Genomic DNA, 15026 nt, shown 5'->3' with positions numbered 1-15026 from the left:
TCCTGTTTTTTTTGTTTTGTTTTGTTTTGTTTTGTTTTTGGGGCGGTGGTGGGATAAGGAAGGTTTTTCAACAAAGCTTTCATGATGGGGAGCTGTTGGGGAAAGGTCCAGAGGATGTCAGTAACCCCTTAGCCACAAGGAACGGTATACTCCCAAGACTTGTTAGCCTGGAGTAATGCTGGTAGAGGAGGAAGCTGTGACAAGAGGAAGAACCTGCTTGTCTTCTGACCTCTGCAGGCTTCAGCTTAAACCAGGCAGAGGTTGGGCTGGGGCACGGCAATGGTGAGGACTGAGGGTTGGAACCCTGAGCAACTTGTCAATAAGTGTTTCACTTTACCTGCTATTGGCAGATTTAGTTTGGAGTTTGGACAAGCAAACTCCCTTCATTTAACATTTACAAAGAGGAATTCCTGCTGCTTCACTTTTAAATAAAAGTCCTTGCTTCTGGTACCGGAGGAAAAAGATCTTTTCCAAAGTCTAGACCTCAGACTATCTATCTATCTATCTATCTATCTATCTATCTATCTATCTATCTATCTAGGCAGAGTCTCGCTCTGTCGCCCGTGCTGGAGTGCAGTGGTGTGTTCTTGGCTCACTGCAAGCTCCGCCTCCCGGGTTCACACCATTCTCCTGCCTCAGCCTCCTGAGCAGCGGGACTACAGGCGCCCGCCAGCCATGCCCGGCTAATTTTTTTTTTTTTTTTTTGTATTTTTAGTAGAGACGGGGTTTCACCGTGTTAGCCAGGATGGTCTCTGTCTCCTGATCTCGTGATCCGCCTGCCTTGGCCTCTAAACCTCAGACATTTTAAACCTGCTCAGGTGTCTCCTTCCTTACCTGTTCTCCCTTCACCCCTTTCCCATCCTCTTTTCTCTGCCCCCTGCCTTTGCACTCCTCACATCTCCCTTGACTTGTGAAAACAAGAATGGGAAAAGGACACCTTAAGCCTACAGATTAGTAGATACTCGGTTGATACAGATACTGGGGCTGAGACTCTGAATATGGAGCTTGAGATTTTGGACTTTACTTCTAGTCCTCAGAATAAGAGTTGCTGGGCAGGTTTTGTTTATTCCTTTATTTACTCACAGATACTTAGGCTGACACAGAGCCTGGCAGGTAGTTCTTAAGACCCTAATCTTACATGACCCAAGACCCGTATGACAGTTCATAAGACCCTAATCCTGCCATAAGGTCACAATCTTATGGAGAAGACATAGCAGCAGTGAGCACACAACCCCCACTCCCTCCACATTCCCTATTGAATCATTGAATTTTGAGGTTAGAAAGAACTTTAGTTTTTCTGATCTTCTTTCATGTCGCTGTGTAATAAGTAAGGCAGATCATGAGAGTACGTAGGCTCTGGAGAAAGTAAAGCAGACCTGGGTTCAAATGCTAGCCTTGTTGCTTACTAGCTGTTTGACCTTGAATGGCACACTTAGCCTCACCTGTCCAGTTACCTTGGTTGTAAAATGGGCATGTCATCACCTACTTCACAGGGTATCATAAGGATTAACAGTTTAACACCCAGCCTTGTGCCTGAGGCATAGTAGCATCTTTCTGTCACCTTGCATCAAGGCCTGGCTTAAATCTTTACTTCTTCTGTGAAGCTTCTGAGACACAACCCCAGGTCAGACTAATTTGTTTCTTCACTTCCACAATACATAACATTCTTTGAACTGTCAGATCCTGCCTAATATTCTTAGTAATTTTTTGTGGGACATCATAGTCCCATCCTGAATGCTAAGTGCCTAAGGATAAGGACTGTTCTCAATCATCTGTGCATCCTCCATAACCCCTTATTCAGAGCTGTGTACACAGCAAAGCCAACCAGTACAGCTAGTATCAGGAAATATTTTTTGACTAATTAGATAGAAGGTTCATGTATGTACTCTGTTTTTCAGCTTACAAGAAGAACCATAAAAGACCTGGCTGGGCCGGGCGCTGTGGCTCACGCCTGTAATCCCAGCACTTTGGGAGGCCGAGGCGGGCGGATCACGAGGTCAGGAGATCGAGACCATCCTGGCTAACATGGTGAAACCCCGTCTCTACTAAAAATACAAAAAAAAAAAAATTAGCCAGGTGAAGTGGCGGGCGCCTATAGTCCCAGCTACTCAGGAGGCTGAGGTAGGAGAGTGGCGTGAACCCAGGAGGCGGAGCTTGCAGTGAGCTGAGATTGCACCACTGCACTCCAGCCTGGGCGACAGAGCCAGACTCCGTCTCAAAAAAAAAAAAAAAAAAAAAGAGAGACCTGGCTGGGACTCTCCCATCCTAACTCTGCCCTTTTCCTCACCTGTTAATCACATTGATAAAAACATGTGATCATAAAATCCTTGTGTTGGCAGTATAGGAATTCCCATTTTGCAGATGGGGAATCTGAGATGCAGATTAGAACTCAGGTCTCTTATTGAGAGGTGGATCCAGACTAAGTAGGAGGAGTAGAAACAGAATGCTTATAACTGGCCGGGCATGGTGGCTCACGCCTGTAATCCCAGCACTTTGGGAGGCCGAGGCGAGTGGATAACTTGAGGTCAGGAGTTTGAGACTAGCCTGGCCAACATGGTGAAACTCCGTCTCCACTAAAAACACAAAAATTAGCCAGACGTGGTGGCACGTGCCTGTAATCCTAGCTACTTGAGTGGCTGAGGCAGGAGAATCGCTTGAAACCAGGAGGCGGAGGTTGCAGTGAGCTGAGATTGCACTACTGCACTCCAGCCTGGGCAACAGAGCAAGACCCTATCTTAAAAAAAAAAAAAAAGAAATCTTATAACTGACTAGATCTCCATTCTTCAGAAGAAGTAGGAATTTCTACAAGGAAGAAGGGGAACAGGGGTATTGTATTCCTGAGGCCTTAGCTGATGGTGAGCGCAGAAATGAATATACCCACAAGCCAGAGATGTTTCAATAACATGGCAGATTTGGGAGGCCGAGGCGGGTGGATCACGAGATCAGGAGATCGAGACCATCCTGGCTAACACGGTGAAAGCCCGTCTCTACTAAAAATACAAAAAATTAGCTGGACGTGGTGGTGGGCGCCTGTAGTCCCAGCTACTCAGGAGGCTGAGGCAGGAGAATGGTGTGAACCCTGGAGGCGGAGCTTGCAATGAGCCTAGATCGTGTCACTGCACTTCAGCCTGGGCTACAGAGCGAGACTCCGTCTCAAAAAAAAAAAAAAAACAAAAAAAACATAGCAGAGAGAGTGGCGAGAAAAGGGTTCAGGATTATGTCATAGATTCACTAGGCCTTGAAAATTAAGAAGGGTTTGAATGTGTATAAATGAAGAAGGGCAATTCCAGTGAGACAACAGTGTGGACAAAAAATATGGGAGCTGGAAAGCCCACGGTAGAAGTAAGGCAGATGATGACCAGATACTGGCATACCTAAGAGCAAGGCTGAGATGACTGGGAGCCATGACTTTTTTTGAGCAGGGAAGTGGCATTAGGACCATTAGTGTGGCTGTGTGGGTCTAATGGATTGGAGTAGGAGGGATAGGGGAGACTAGTGAAACAGAGACCAGGGAAGAGACTCTGTAAGTCTGCCTTTGTAATGTCAGTAAGTTTCAAGAAATACGCCAGCAGTGCAAGCAAGAGATAATGTGATCCTGAACCAAGAGGAAGTTGACATAGTAGGGAATAAAGAATACTTTGAGAGGCCAAGGCAGGTGGATCACCTGAGGTCAGGAGCTTGAGACCAGCCTGACTAACATGAAGAAACCCCGTCTTTACTAAAAATACAAAATTAGCTGAGCGTGGTGGCCGTCGCCTGTAATCCCAGCTACTCAGGAGACTGAGGCAGGAGAATCGCTTGAGCCCAGGGGGCCAGAAGTTGGAGTGAGCCAAGATCCCGCCAGGATGCTCCAGCCTGGGCGACAGAGCGAGACTCTTGCAAAACAGAAAGAAAGAAAGGAAGAAAGGAGGGAGGGAGGGAGATGATTTGGATGTAGAGCTCTTACAGGGGGAGAAAAAAAAACCCACAAGGATTTGGCAGTTGTGGGAATGGGGAAGAGAGAGAAAGAGGGGTTGAGAGCATGAATATTTGGAGTCTAGGTACCTCAAAGAATGGTTATGCCATTCTCTGAATCATGGAGGCTGAGAAATAGAAGATGAATTGAGTTTGTTGACTTGTTGATTGGAGGTGTCCAGTCTCAACTCCCTGGTGCCTCTGCCTTTGTCTTGATCCAGAGCTACAGAGATCCTTCGGTTCCTTGTGCTTGCTGCTTTGTTCCAGACCTGGAGGCCCACCGCACCCTCAATCCCTCCACTCATGACCTGGAGCAACTTTCACTCTCTCTGAAATAAAATAGTGCTTAGGCCAGTACCTAGTCTGTTTCCAGCTGTTCAGTAAATGCCTATTAAATGGCCATTGTTGTTATAGCTTTGAGATTACAGTAGCTAGAGATGAGAGAAGCCTCTGGAACCACCTGGCTGAAGGACTCAGGAGTCATTCAACTTGTATTCAGTAAAAAGCCTGGACTGCAAGTATATGGAGAGGATGTCAGGCTTGGGTGTAGATGGGTGGGGGACTCTGAGCCACATAAACTAGAACAAGAGAACATGTTTCCTGCCTTCTGTTTTTGAGAATTGTTATATATAATGTGAGGTTAAGAGGGCAAGCCCTGGAGTTGGACTTCTGGGTTCATATCCCAGCTCCACCATCTTGTTAGCTGTGCAATGGGCAAATGTACTTAATTTCTCTGTGCCTCAATTTCCCCATTAGTAAAATAACATACCAACCTTACGAGATTGTTGTAAAGATTAAACGAGTTAATACAAATAAAAGGTTTACATCAGTGCCTGGTATGTGCTGCTATTCTTATTCTAGAGTCTGCTCTATTCCATTCCACATTCCTGGGAATGAATATATAGGGATTTCTCTTCTTCACCATCCTCACCCAGCAGAGGAGGGAGCTGAGCACAGAAACCTGAAATAAATCTCAGAGTCCTTGAAAGTTTGTCTCAGCTAGAATCCAGGTGATCTAAGCCTGGAGGAGCCTGGGCCACAATTGAGACAGAGTTAGAGTTGTCTGGAAGACCTGAGTTTGACTCCCAGTTTTACCACTTGACTTATTTTGATCTTGGGCAAGTAACCTAGTCTCTGAGCCTTAGTTTTCTCATATATAAAATACAGAACAAATTCCTTCTTGTGTCTCTAGTATGTACCTCATTCTCCTTATGACTCCACTCTAGCTGTATTATTAGTCTTCTTGTTCCTTAAACATACCAAGGCCTCAGGGCCTGTGTACTTGCTGTTCTCTCCCTGGAACACTCTTCCCTCAGATCTTTGCATGTCTTACCCCCTGACTTCATTCAAATCTCTCTGGATGTCACCCTTTGTAGAGGCCCCTCCCTGACCATTTTATCTAAAATAGACTTCACCCTTACCTTTTGTCATTTGTTATTCCCTTACCTTGCTTTGCTTCCCTTCCCTCCCCCTCCCTTCCCTCCCCTTCCTCCCCCTTTTTTTTTGAGATGGAGTCTCACTCTTGTCACCCAGGCTGTAGTGCAGTGGCACGATCTCGGCTCACTGGAACCTCCGCCTCCCAGGTTCAAGCAATTATCCTGCTTCAGCCTCCCAAGTAGCTGGGATTACAGGCGCCCACCACCACGCCTGGCTATTTTTTTTTTTTCTGTATTTTTAGTAGAGACAGGGTTTCACTATGTTGGCCAGGCTGATCTTGAACTCCTGACTTCAGGTGATCCGCCCCCCTCGGCCTCCCAATTACAGGCATGAGCCACCGCACCAGGCCTGCTTTATTTTTCTTTATGGCACTTAGCACTACTTGAAATTATATACTGTAAATAATTGACCTGTCTTTTGCTAGGATGCAAAATATGCGAGGGCAGGAATTTTGAATGCCTGCTGCCTGTTCTGAGCAGCACCCCTAATGGACTTCTCTCTCTATTACAGGTGAGCCCTATTCCCAGAGGCAGGTGGTGCTGACCCTGTAACCCAAAGGAGGAAACAGCTGGCTAAGCTCAGCATTGTTACTGGTGAGTGAGGGTGCCTGGGAAAGCTCTGGGCAACCTTGGGCCAACATGCAGGGTAACTAGTTTGGGGATTGTTTTTACCTTTAGTACAGATAACTTACAAGTGATTATCTTTCCACTCCTTGTCTAAGAGATTGGATGTTGCATAGGTAACCTTCTGCACTGGGAAGGTTGAGACTGCTCTCCTAGAATTGCCACAAGAATGTTTGGGATCATTTGCTATGAATAAGGCAGAGCAGGTCTGCTTCCTTCTTGCTTCTGCTAGCTGCTTTCTGCTGGGATGTGGCGGGTGGGGGGGGCTATCCTGGGACCTGGCGGCTATACCTGTCCTCTCACAAGCTCTTTAACATGACCTCACAGCCCTTAGAGACTTTTTTTTTTTTTGAGATGGAGTTTTGCTCTTGTTGCCCAGGCTGCAGTGCAATGGCACGATCTCGGCTCAACGCAACCTCCGCCTCCCGGGTTCAAGCAATTCTCCTGCCTCAGCCTCCTGAGTAGCTAGGATTACAGGCATGCACCACCATGCCTGGCTAATTTTGTATTTTTTAGTAGAGACGGGGTTTCTCCATGTTGGTCAGACTGGTCTCGAACTCCCGACCTCAGGTCCTCTGCCTGCCTCGGCCTTCCAAAGTGTTGGGATTGCAAGCGTGAGCCACCGCGCCCGGCCCCTTAGAGACTTTCTTAGCTTTAGTTTTCACTGTGATCTGCCAAGCTCATAGGTCAGCTCCAGAAAATCCTGTAGTTTTTCAATTCTGCAAAATGTCGTACGAATAATGGTGAGAGTGGAGTGATTAGGGTTTTATGAAGTGGATGTCAGGGGAAGCTGACAGATGATGAGAAGGAAGGAAAATCAACGCATTAAGAACTTACTAAGTTACTGATCTCAATCTAGACAAAATCCCTTTTTTTGTGTGTGGGGGGTTTTATTTTTGTTTTTGGGAGACAGGTCTCACTGTGTTGCCCAGGCTGGTCTCAAACTCCTAGGCTCATGTGATTCAAGTGATCCTCCTGCCTCAGCCTCCCGAGTAGCTGGGATTACAGGGGTGTACCACCACAGCCTGCTCTGAAACCTCATTTTATAGATGAGGAAATTGAGGCTCAGGAACTGAAATAATTTGCCCAGGGTTCACACCTGGGAATCCATAAAGCTGATGTTAGAACTCAGGTCAGTCTGACCATAAATACCATTGTTCTTCCAGACCTGACTTTCCTTGGGCTGTTAATCTCCCTCTCTAACTGATTTTTCTTATAAAGTTCAAGAAGGCATACTTACTTAGGGATTCAGAAAGGAGATTCAGTTGAGGGGTTGAACAGGGCAGGTAGGAGTTAGGGGTCCCTCTGAGCAGTGGTATTTCTAGTGAGGGGGGCTACTAGACTGAAAGATAGGAAGAATCTTCAAGCAGGCAGAGGCCCAGGCTGAAAGTGACCACAAGAAGAAGAATACATCTGTAACACGTGGGATTTCATAAACACTTAGGCTGGTACAGGGTAAGGACCTGAGTGCTGGCTTGAAGTTGAGAAACCTAGGTTTTTTTTTTTATTTTAATTAATTAATTAATTTATTTATTTATTTTTGAGACGGAGTCTCGGTCTTTCACCCAGGCTGGAGTGCAGTGGCGCCATCTCTGCTCATTGCAGGCTCCGCCTCCCAGGGTTCACGCCATTCTCCTGCCTCAGCCTCCCGAGTAGCTGGGACTACAGGCACCTGCCACCTCGCCCGGCTAATTTTTTGTATTTTTAGTAGAGACGGGGTTTCACCGTGTTAGCCAGGATGGTCTCGATCTCCTGACCTCGTGATCCGCCCGCCTCGGCCTCCCAAAGTGCTGGGATTACAGGCGTGAGCCACCGTGCCCGGCCGAGAAACCTAGGTTTTTATCTTCTCTCTCAACATGTGCCCTTGGACAGTCTTCATTTCCCTATTTGTAAAGTTGGAGTGCCTCCCTGTCCCCTCATGTCTCATGTGTACACCTACCAATGCAGGTATGTTACAGAGAATCAAATGAGAAATGCAAGTTGGAAAGCTTTGTAAATTGTAAAGCAGCATGAACGAAACAAAGTGAGAAGAAAGCATTTTAAGTGTCTGTGTTAGCTCGTTTTATGTTATAAAGGAGTACCTGAGGCTGAGTAATTTATGAAGAAAAAAGGTTTATTTGTCTCACAATTCGGATGTCTGGAAAAGTTCAAGATTGGGTGTCTGCACCCAGTGAGGGCCTTAGGCTGCTTCTACTGTGGTGGAAAGGGAACTGCTATGGGTAGAAATCAGATGGTAAGAAAGGGAGAGGGGAGATGCCAGGCTCTTCTTAACAACCATCTCTTACAGCAACAAAGAGAGTGAGAATTCACTCACTTCCCCTACCCCCCTTCCAGGGAGGGGATTAATCTACTTGTGAGGGATCTGCCCCCAACGATCCAAACCTCCCATTAGGTCCCGCCTTAAACATTGGGGATCAGATTTCAGCAAGAGGTTTGGAGGAGTCCAGCATCCAAAATATAACAGTATCTGTAGCATCTCAGTCCCTGACCTGTTTGCCGCCCCATTCCCCAAAAGTAAACGGGAGGGTTTTCCTTTGGAAATTTTCACTGTAAATCTTCTCCTATGCCCTTCTCCTCTCCTTTCTTTTGTGGGCCCTACCCATAGCTTAGTCTTTCCATAAGGAAAAGGATTCCAGGGCACAGATGACAAAACCAGGTAGCACAGGCAGCCACGATTTGCAGTGTGTGGGCTGCAGAGTGTGGGTTTAAGTGCACTCATGAACCCTGGCATAGGATACTACAGCAGTTCCCAAGAGCCCATCCCAACAGGAGTCAGCACTCCACTGAGATGTTGCCTTGTTCCCTGCTATCATCTCTTGAAGAAGGCTATTCCTCTTTTGGCCCTAGGTTCCCTGCTTGCGCCTGCTTACTGTTAGTGAAAAAGGCTCTTGTGCTGTAGCCTCATATTTTATGGAGGCCATGGTCATTCCAGTTTTTCTGCCATCTTGTTCTCCCTCTTCACCAACGATGGGGACCATTCTCTTCGTACTGTGTTTTAACAATGGACATTCTGTTCTTCTATCTGCCTGAGAGTGCACAGAGGGTTTTGACCCCTACCTTCCCTCCTACTCTGAATATCCAGGCTCTTGCTGCCACTTCTTTTTGCCTTGTTCATCTAAAGTTCTACAGCTTCTGGCCTTTCCCTGGCCTGGGTGCCAAGCTCAGATCTTATATGCTTCCTGTAACAACTGCCCTGTGAAAAAGCTCCACTATTAACTTTTAAAATATGAATGATTCCATGTAAATAAGTGTATAATATATACATTTATATATGATAAGCTACCCATATAATAGCTTATTTGTCTAACAGCCTCATTTTTCCAGAGTCCAACTGAAAAACAAGAGGGAAATAAAGCATTGTCATCCTTAAGTATTTGCACAGTGCTAATTTATTCTTATTTTTACGTGTTGTTGTAACAAGTTTAGCATTTGGTTTCTAAAACCTCATAAGATTAAAAGAAGAATATCAAAAAAGGGAGAAGAGCTGCTATATTAATACCATCTAGGGGTGAGAGCCGAAAGCTGGCTGAAAGGGGAGGGGTGAAAGAAGAATAAGTTAAAACAACAGTCTGGGCCGGGCACGGTGGCTCATGCCTGTAATCCCAGCACTTTGGGAGGCTGAGTCGGGCGGATCACAAGGTCAGGAGATTGAGACCATCCTGGCTAACACGGTGAAACCCCGTCTCTACCAAAAAATAGAAAAAAATAGCCAGGCGTGGTGGCAGGTGTCTGTAGTCCCAGCTACTCGGGAGGCTGAGGCAGGAGAATGGCGTGAACCCGGGAGGCGGAGCTTGCAGTGAGCCGAGATCGCGCCACTCTACTCCAGCCTGGGCGACAGAGCGAGACTCCATCTCAAAAAAAAAAAAAGAAAAAAAAAAAAGTTTGGAGGCCACTTAATTTAGGAGCAACACCTCCACAAACATCTATGTCCCTCAGTAAGATGAGGGTGGGGCTGGGTAATTTCTGTGGTGGTTTTGGGTTCCTCTTGAAGGCCAGAGTTATCAGAAAATGTTAATTATTTATAGTATCTACTGTATATTATCAGGCACTATACTGAATGCTCTACATAAATATATTTCATTTTCATAGCAAGTTGGCAGGTAGGTGGTGATATTCTTATTTTATAAATTACTTGAGAGTTAGAGAGGGACGTGTAGGCAGTGATCAGAAGAGCTAAGCTTAGAACCCAGAAGAATCTGGCTTCAGAAAACCAAGTTTTTTCTATTATGTCCTACATTGGCTCTTTAAAACCCTAGTCCTTCTCAGCCTCTTGAGCTAGTAGTCCCCCACTCCTCCTTTTTGTTCATTCTCCTATATACGTTTTTCTTTTTGAAGATATACACTTATTCATTCATTCAGTGAGTACTGGAGTGTCTGTCATATACCAGGCACAGTTTCAAGTGTTTGAGGTGTAGCAGTGAATAAAATAGTTTTCTCTCTGTAGTTTACATTGTAGTAGAGGAAAGCAGATAAACAAATAAATCTGAAGAAAAATAAAGCAGGGTAAGGGAATAGGGAGACACTGGATTATTAAAGAAGGCCTCTCAGAAAATAAAATTTGTGCAGAAATATGCAAGAACTGGAGTTGTGAGCTATGTGTTTCTTTGGGGGAATAACTTTCTAGGCATAGAGCGTGCTTATTGTGTCTGAGGAACGAAAGGAGGCCAGTGTGGCTACAGATGAAGTAAACGAAGGGGGAGACTGGAATATGGAGAAGTCACAAGGGTAGACAGGGACCAGATCATGGCGAGCTTTATTCTGAGTGAAACAGGAAGGCATTGGAGAGTTTTGAATAGAGGAATGACATAATCTGACATCCATTGAAAAAAAAAAATTCCCTTGCCTAATTGCACCAGCTGGGATCTCTAGTACAGTGTTGAATAGAATTGGTAAGAGCAGGCCGGGCGCGGTGGCTCACGCTTGTAATCCCAGCACTTTGGGAGGCCGAGGCGGGCGGATCACGAGGTCAGGAGATCGAGACCACGGTGAAACCCCGTCTCTACTAAAAATACAAAAAATTAGCCGGGCGTGGTGGCGGGCGCCTGTAGTCCCAGCTACTTGGAGAGGCTGAGGCAGGAGAATGGCGTGAACCCGGGAGGCGGAGCTTGCAGTGAGCCGAGATTGCGCCATTGCACTCCAGCCTGGGCGACAGAGCGAGACTCCGTCTCAAAAAAAAAAAAAAAGAATTGGTAAGAGCAGACAGCCTTCCTTACCTTGTTCCCAATTTTAGGAGGAAAGTATTCCATCTTTCAGGCTGAGGAAGTTCCCTTTTATTCCTAGTTTATTGAGAGGTTTCATTATGGATGGCTGTTGGATTTTGTTGATTTTATGGTCTTTGTTCTTTATTCTACATTGACATTACATTAATTGATTTTCAGATATTAAATCAACTTCACATTCCTGGAATAAATCCCACATGGTTGTAGTGTATAATCCTTTTTATATGAAGTTAGATTTGATTTGCTGGGGAATATTGTTCTGTAGTTTTCTTAGGTCTTTATCTGCTTTTGGCATTAGGGTGGCTTCATGGAATGAATTGATGTGTTCCCTTCTCTGATTTCTGAAAGAGTTTGTAAAGGATTGGTATTATTTCTTCTTTAATTGTTTGATAGAATTCATCAGTGAAGCCACATGGGCCTGGGCTTGTCTTTGTTGGAAGAGTTTAAAATTACTAATTCAAATGTCTTACTTGTTAAATCTACTTAGATTTTCTCTTTCTTTTTGAGTCACTTTTGATAATTTGTGTATTTTTAGGAATGTTTCCATTTCACCCAAGTTGTCTAATTTGTTGGTCATTTGTGTCTTTTTTTTTTCCTTGGTCAGTCTAGATACAGGTTTGTTCATTTTGCTTGTGTTTTCAAAGAACCAACTTTTGGTTTCATTGTTTTTCTTTTCCATTGATTTTTTATTATTTTCTGTTTTATTTATGTATTGTTTTTGTTATTTTCTAATTTCTGCTGCTTTGGGTCTAGTTTGCTCTTTTCTAGTTGCTTAAGGATTCGTTTATTGATTTTTGGGGCAGGATACACCCCAAACCAAACAATTCTTCAGACTTGACTATATCAGTGGACTATCAGTTTCCTCCTTCTGATACAGTAGCCTCTGGAGAAGTATCAAACTTCAGAGGGGGCCTGATTCAGAAACAATAGGGAAGACAAGTGGCCTACAATGTATATGTGTTATCAGTAGAGAGGGTGCTAGGGCTAGACCCATAGCGCTCAGCAGCCTGGATCCTGCCTGCCCCAAACCAGCACTGGTCAGGCAGTGAGGCAGGCTGAGCTTGGAGTAAGACATATGGGGTGGTGTAGCAGGAAGTCAGGTGACACATGGCAAGCCAGGCTTCTGAGGAAGGTTGCCTGATACAGAGCTAGAAGAGACTGCTGCCCACCTCATGGACTTCAGAGGCTTCACAGTGGCTTTTGGGGGACCTTTCTGAACACCTCTTTTGCCTGTTACAACTGAAATTCTAAGCAGAGATTTGATTCCATTAAATAAGGCTTACAGTGCAGATGCCATAGGTAACACTGAGATGGGAGGGGCTCTGAGCAATGCCTGGCTTGCTGGGGACTTGTGGCCTTTAGTTTCCTTATCTATAAACAAGGAATAATAGTTTCTACCCAGCCTACTGTGTAAAGCACATTTCAGATAAGTGCTATATAAAACCATTGGATAGTGTACAAATGTACAAGACTGTTAATGTTAGTAATTACAGTGATAGGGACCTGGGATAGAGTCTGAGAAGGTCTAGGAGCAGTAGCAGTGCGTCATTGTCCTTCAAGGAATGGGGATGAATGTTTGACCAAAGAGGACCTGATAGCTTAGAAAGGGCAGGAGACTCATTGTCTGCCAGTGTTATCATCAGATGGCTCCTAGAGAATTCTATGCAGGAGTGGGTATCTGTGGGGGAGGCTGCCAGAGCAGCTCATGTAAGAAACAGCTGTTCCTATTCACTCTCCACCCAAGGATTTTGGCCATATTTTATTACTTTGGTTCCAGAAACAGCTGGCTTGCTTGAGGATTGCTGTCATAGCAAAGCAATAACCTCCAGCTTGCTTGGGGGAAAGGAATCACATGCAGAGGGCTCTGGGCTCTATGAGGTCCCAGGTTCCCCTGCTTCCTTCCCCAGTTTTCATTAAAACTAAAGAAGATCCTTTTGTCCCTTTGGAGCAGCAGGCCAGAGCAGAAGAACAGCCAAACAGGAGAGGGACCTGTAGGTTAGATTAACTGGAGGGCAGTTCTAGGGATTTGGGCTGTGGCAGTGAGACAGGGTCCTGAGCCTGAAAACATGGCCAAGAGAGCAGAATCTAAGCTGGATAACAACAGCTCAAGAAACCAAGGTCTGTGAGCAATGGTGGTTCTAGAACCTTGAGATGTAAGAGATAAATAAAGGGGACTTATTGAATGGGACAGATTGGGGGGTACTCAAAACCTACTTTACCCCATTAATACAAAGCAGAAATTGCTTCTTTGGAATTATCTGTCATTGTATTATTTGAGTCTCCACTATCCTTCCCCTCATTGCCACCTCCCTTATCCCCAATTAACATAATCTGTCAAGAGTCAACAATTCTGAGTACATAGGGCAAGAGGTAAAAGATAAAAGATATCCGTGGTATAACTGGTCTTTAGGAAGATTAACTGCATCTTTCCCACCATTGTGTGTATTCTTAATACCAAGATTTGGGTCCTTGATCTGACATTTATTTTCTGTGTGACTAACTTCTCTGAGCTGTAGTTTGCTCATCTACAAAATGGGAATAATAATGCCTACTTTATATAGTGATTGTGTTGCTAGTAGGAGATGGTGAAGAAAATACCTGGCCTGGCTTGGTGTTCAATCACTAGCGATTAGAATAAATTCTGATACCATGTGTTGAGTGTCAGATTGAAGTAGGACAGTGTGGCGACCCAGGCTCTTAACCTTGTTCTACTGACACAAACCTGGGAAAACATTTTATACCTGGGCCTCTTTTTCCTCAGTTCTACAAACAGGGAATAAGGTAGAAAGTTGGTCCATAATTGCTGATGTTTCTTCCTGTTCTGTGTCTCCAAAGGCACACTGGTCTGTGGTCCAAGGAGATTAAAGAGTCAACAGGGACCTAAGAGAAGTCTCAACTTCGGTCCTGCTTAAGCCTGCAGCAGGAACAGTTAAAAACAAAGAGCCACTATCTATAGTAAGGTGTTAGAAGTGGCTGGGAGTCTGCTGCAGGGGCAGTGACCTGCCTGTCACCCAGCATTTGGAAAATAAATGTCAAAGAGAAGATCATAATGGCCTAGAAGGTTGGAAACTGAGTAGCTAGCAAGTGTGAGATAGGGACCATGAGGCATAGGACCCAGATTGTGCTCTATCACCCACTCACTGGGTGTTCCCAGTCAAGCTGTTTCTCTTTGCATCCTCCGTATCCCCATCTGTAAAAATGAGTTAGGCATTGTATTCTCCAAGTGCCTCTTCAGGGCTTCCTGAAATTTCATTGGCCTCTTTTTTCTGGCTCTTGTGTTTGTACTCTAGCTTTTGCCTTTGGTACTGAGGATTTCATTTGGAGAAGGCTTTTTAACCAGCCAGGCTTTGTCTAGCCCTAGAGTATTTAGAATGCTCTTGAAACTATAAATTTCAGGCCATTCAATTTTCATCTAGAAATGCCTTGGTTCACCTGATCCTACTCCCTCATTTAACATTGAGAGATAATGCAACAGAGAAGAAAGACTACAGGCTTGACAGCTGACCCCCAATTCAAATTCCTGCCAGTACTAGCTTAATCTTTCTGAACCATATCACCATCATTTAAAAGTGCAATAATGGGCTGGGCGCAGTGGCTCATGCCTGTAATCCCAGCACTTCGGGAGGCCAAGGAGGAAGGATCATGAGGTCAAGAGATTGAGACCATCCTGGCCAACATGGTGAAACCCTGTCTCTACTAAATATACAAAAATTAGCTGGGTGTGGTGGCATGTGCCAGTAATCCCAGCTACTTGGGAGGATGAGGCAGGAGAATCACTTGAACCCAGGAGGTG

General features: G+C 45.0%; 1 protein-coding gene across 6 annotated transcripts in view; it reads left to right on the top strand.

The window, feature by feature from the left end:
* Positions 1-15026, top strand: part of RALY (RALY heterogeneous nuclear ribonucleoprotein) — an 89515-nt gene that overhangs the window by 33514 nt on the left and 40975 nt on the right. For 5 of the 6 annotated variants that reach the window (XM_032142805.2, XM_032142803.2, XM_058432898.1 and 2 more), the window contains exon 2: positions 5902-5984. The exons of the other annotated variant lie outside the window; for it this stretch is intronic. The gene's annotated coding sequence lies outside the window, so the exon portion shown is untranslated. The remainder of the gene's footprint in view (positions 1-5901; positions 5985-15026) is intronic. 6 annotated transcript variants of the gene reach the window in all.

The sequence above is a fragment of the Hylobates moloch genome, unplaced genomic scaffold, assembly GCF_009828535.3.
Source record: "Hylobates moloch isolate HMO894 unplaced genomic scaffold, HMol_V3 SCAFFOLD_21, whole genome shotgun sequence".
NCBI classification, from domain to species: domain Eukaryota; kingdom Metazoa; phylum Chordata; class Mammalia; order Primates; family Hylobatidae; genus Hylobates; species Hylobates moloch.
This window is presented reverse-complemented; position numbering and strand designations above follow the sequence as displayed.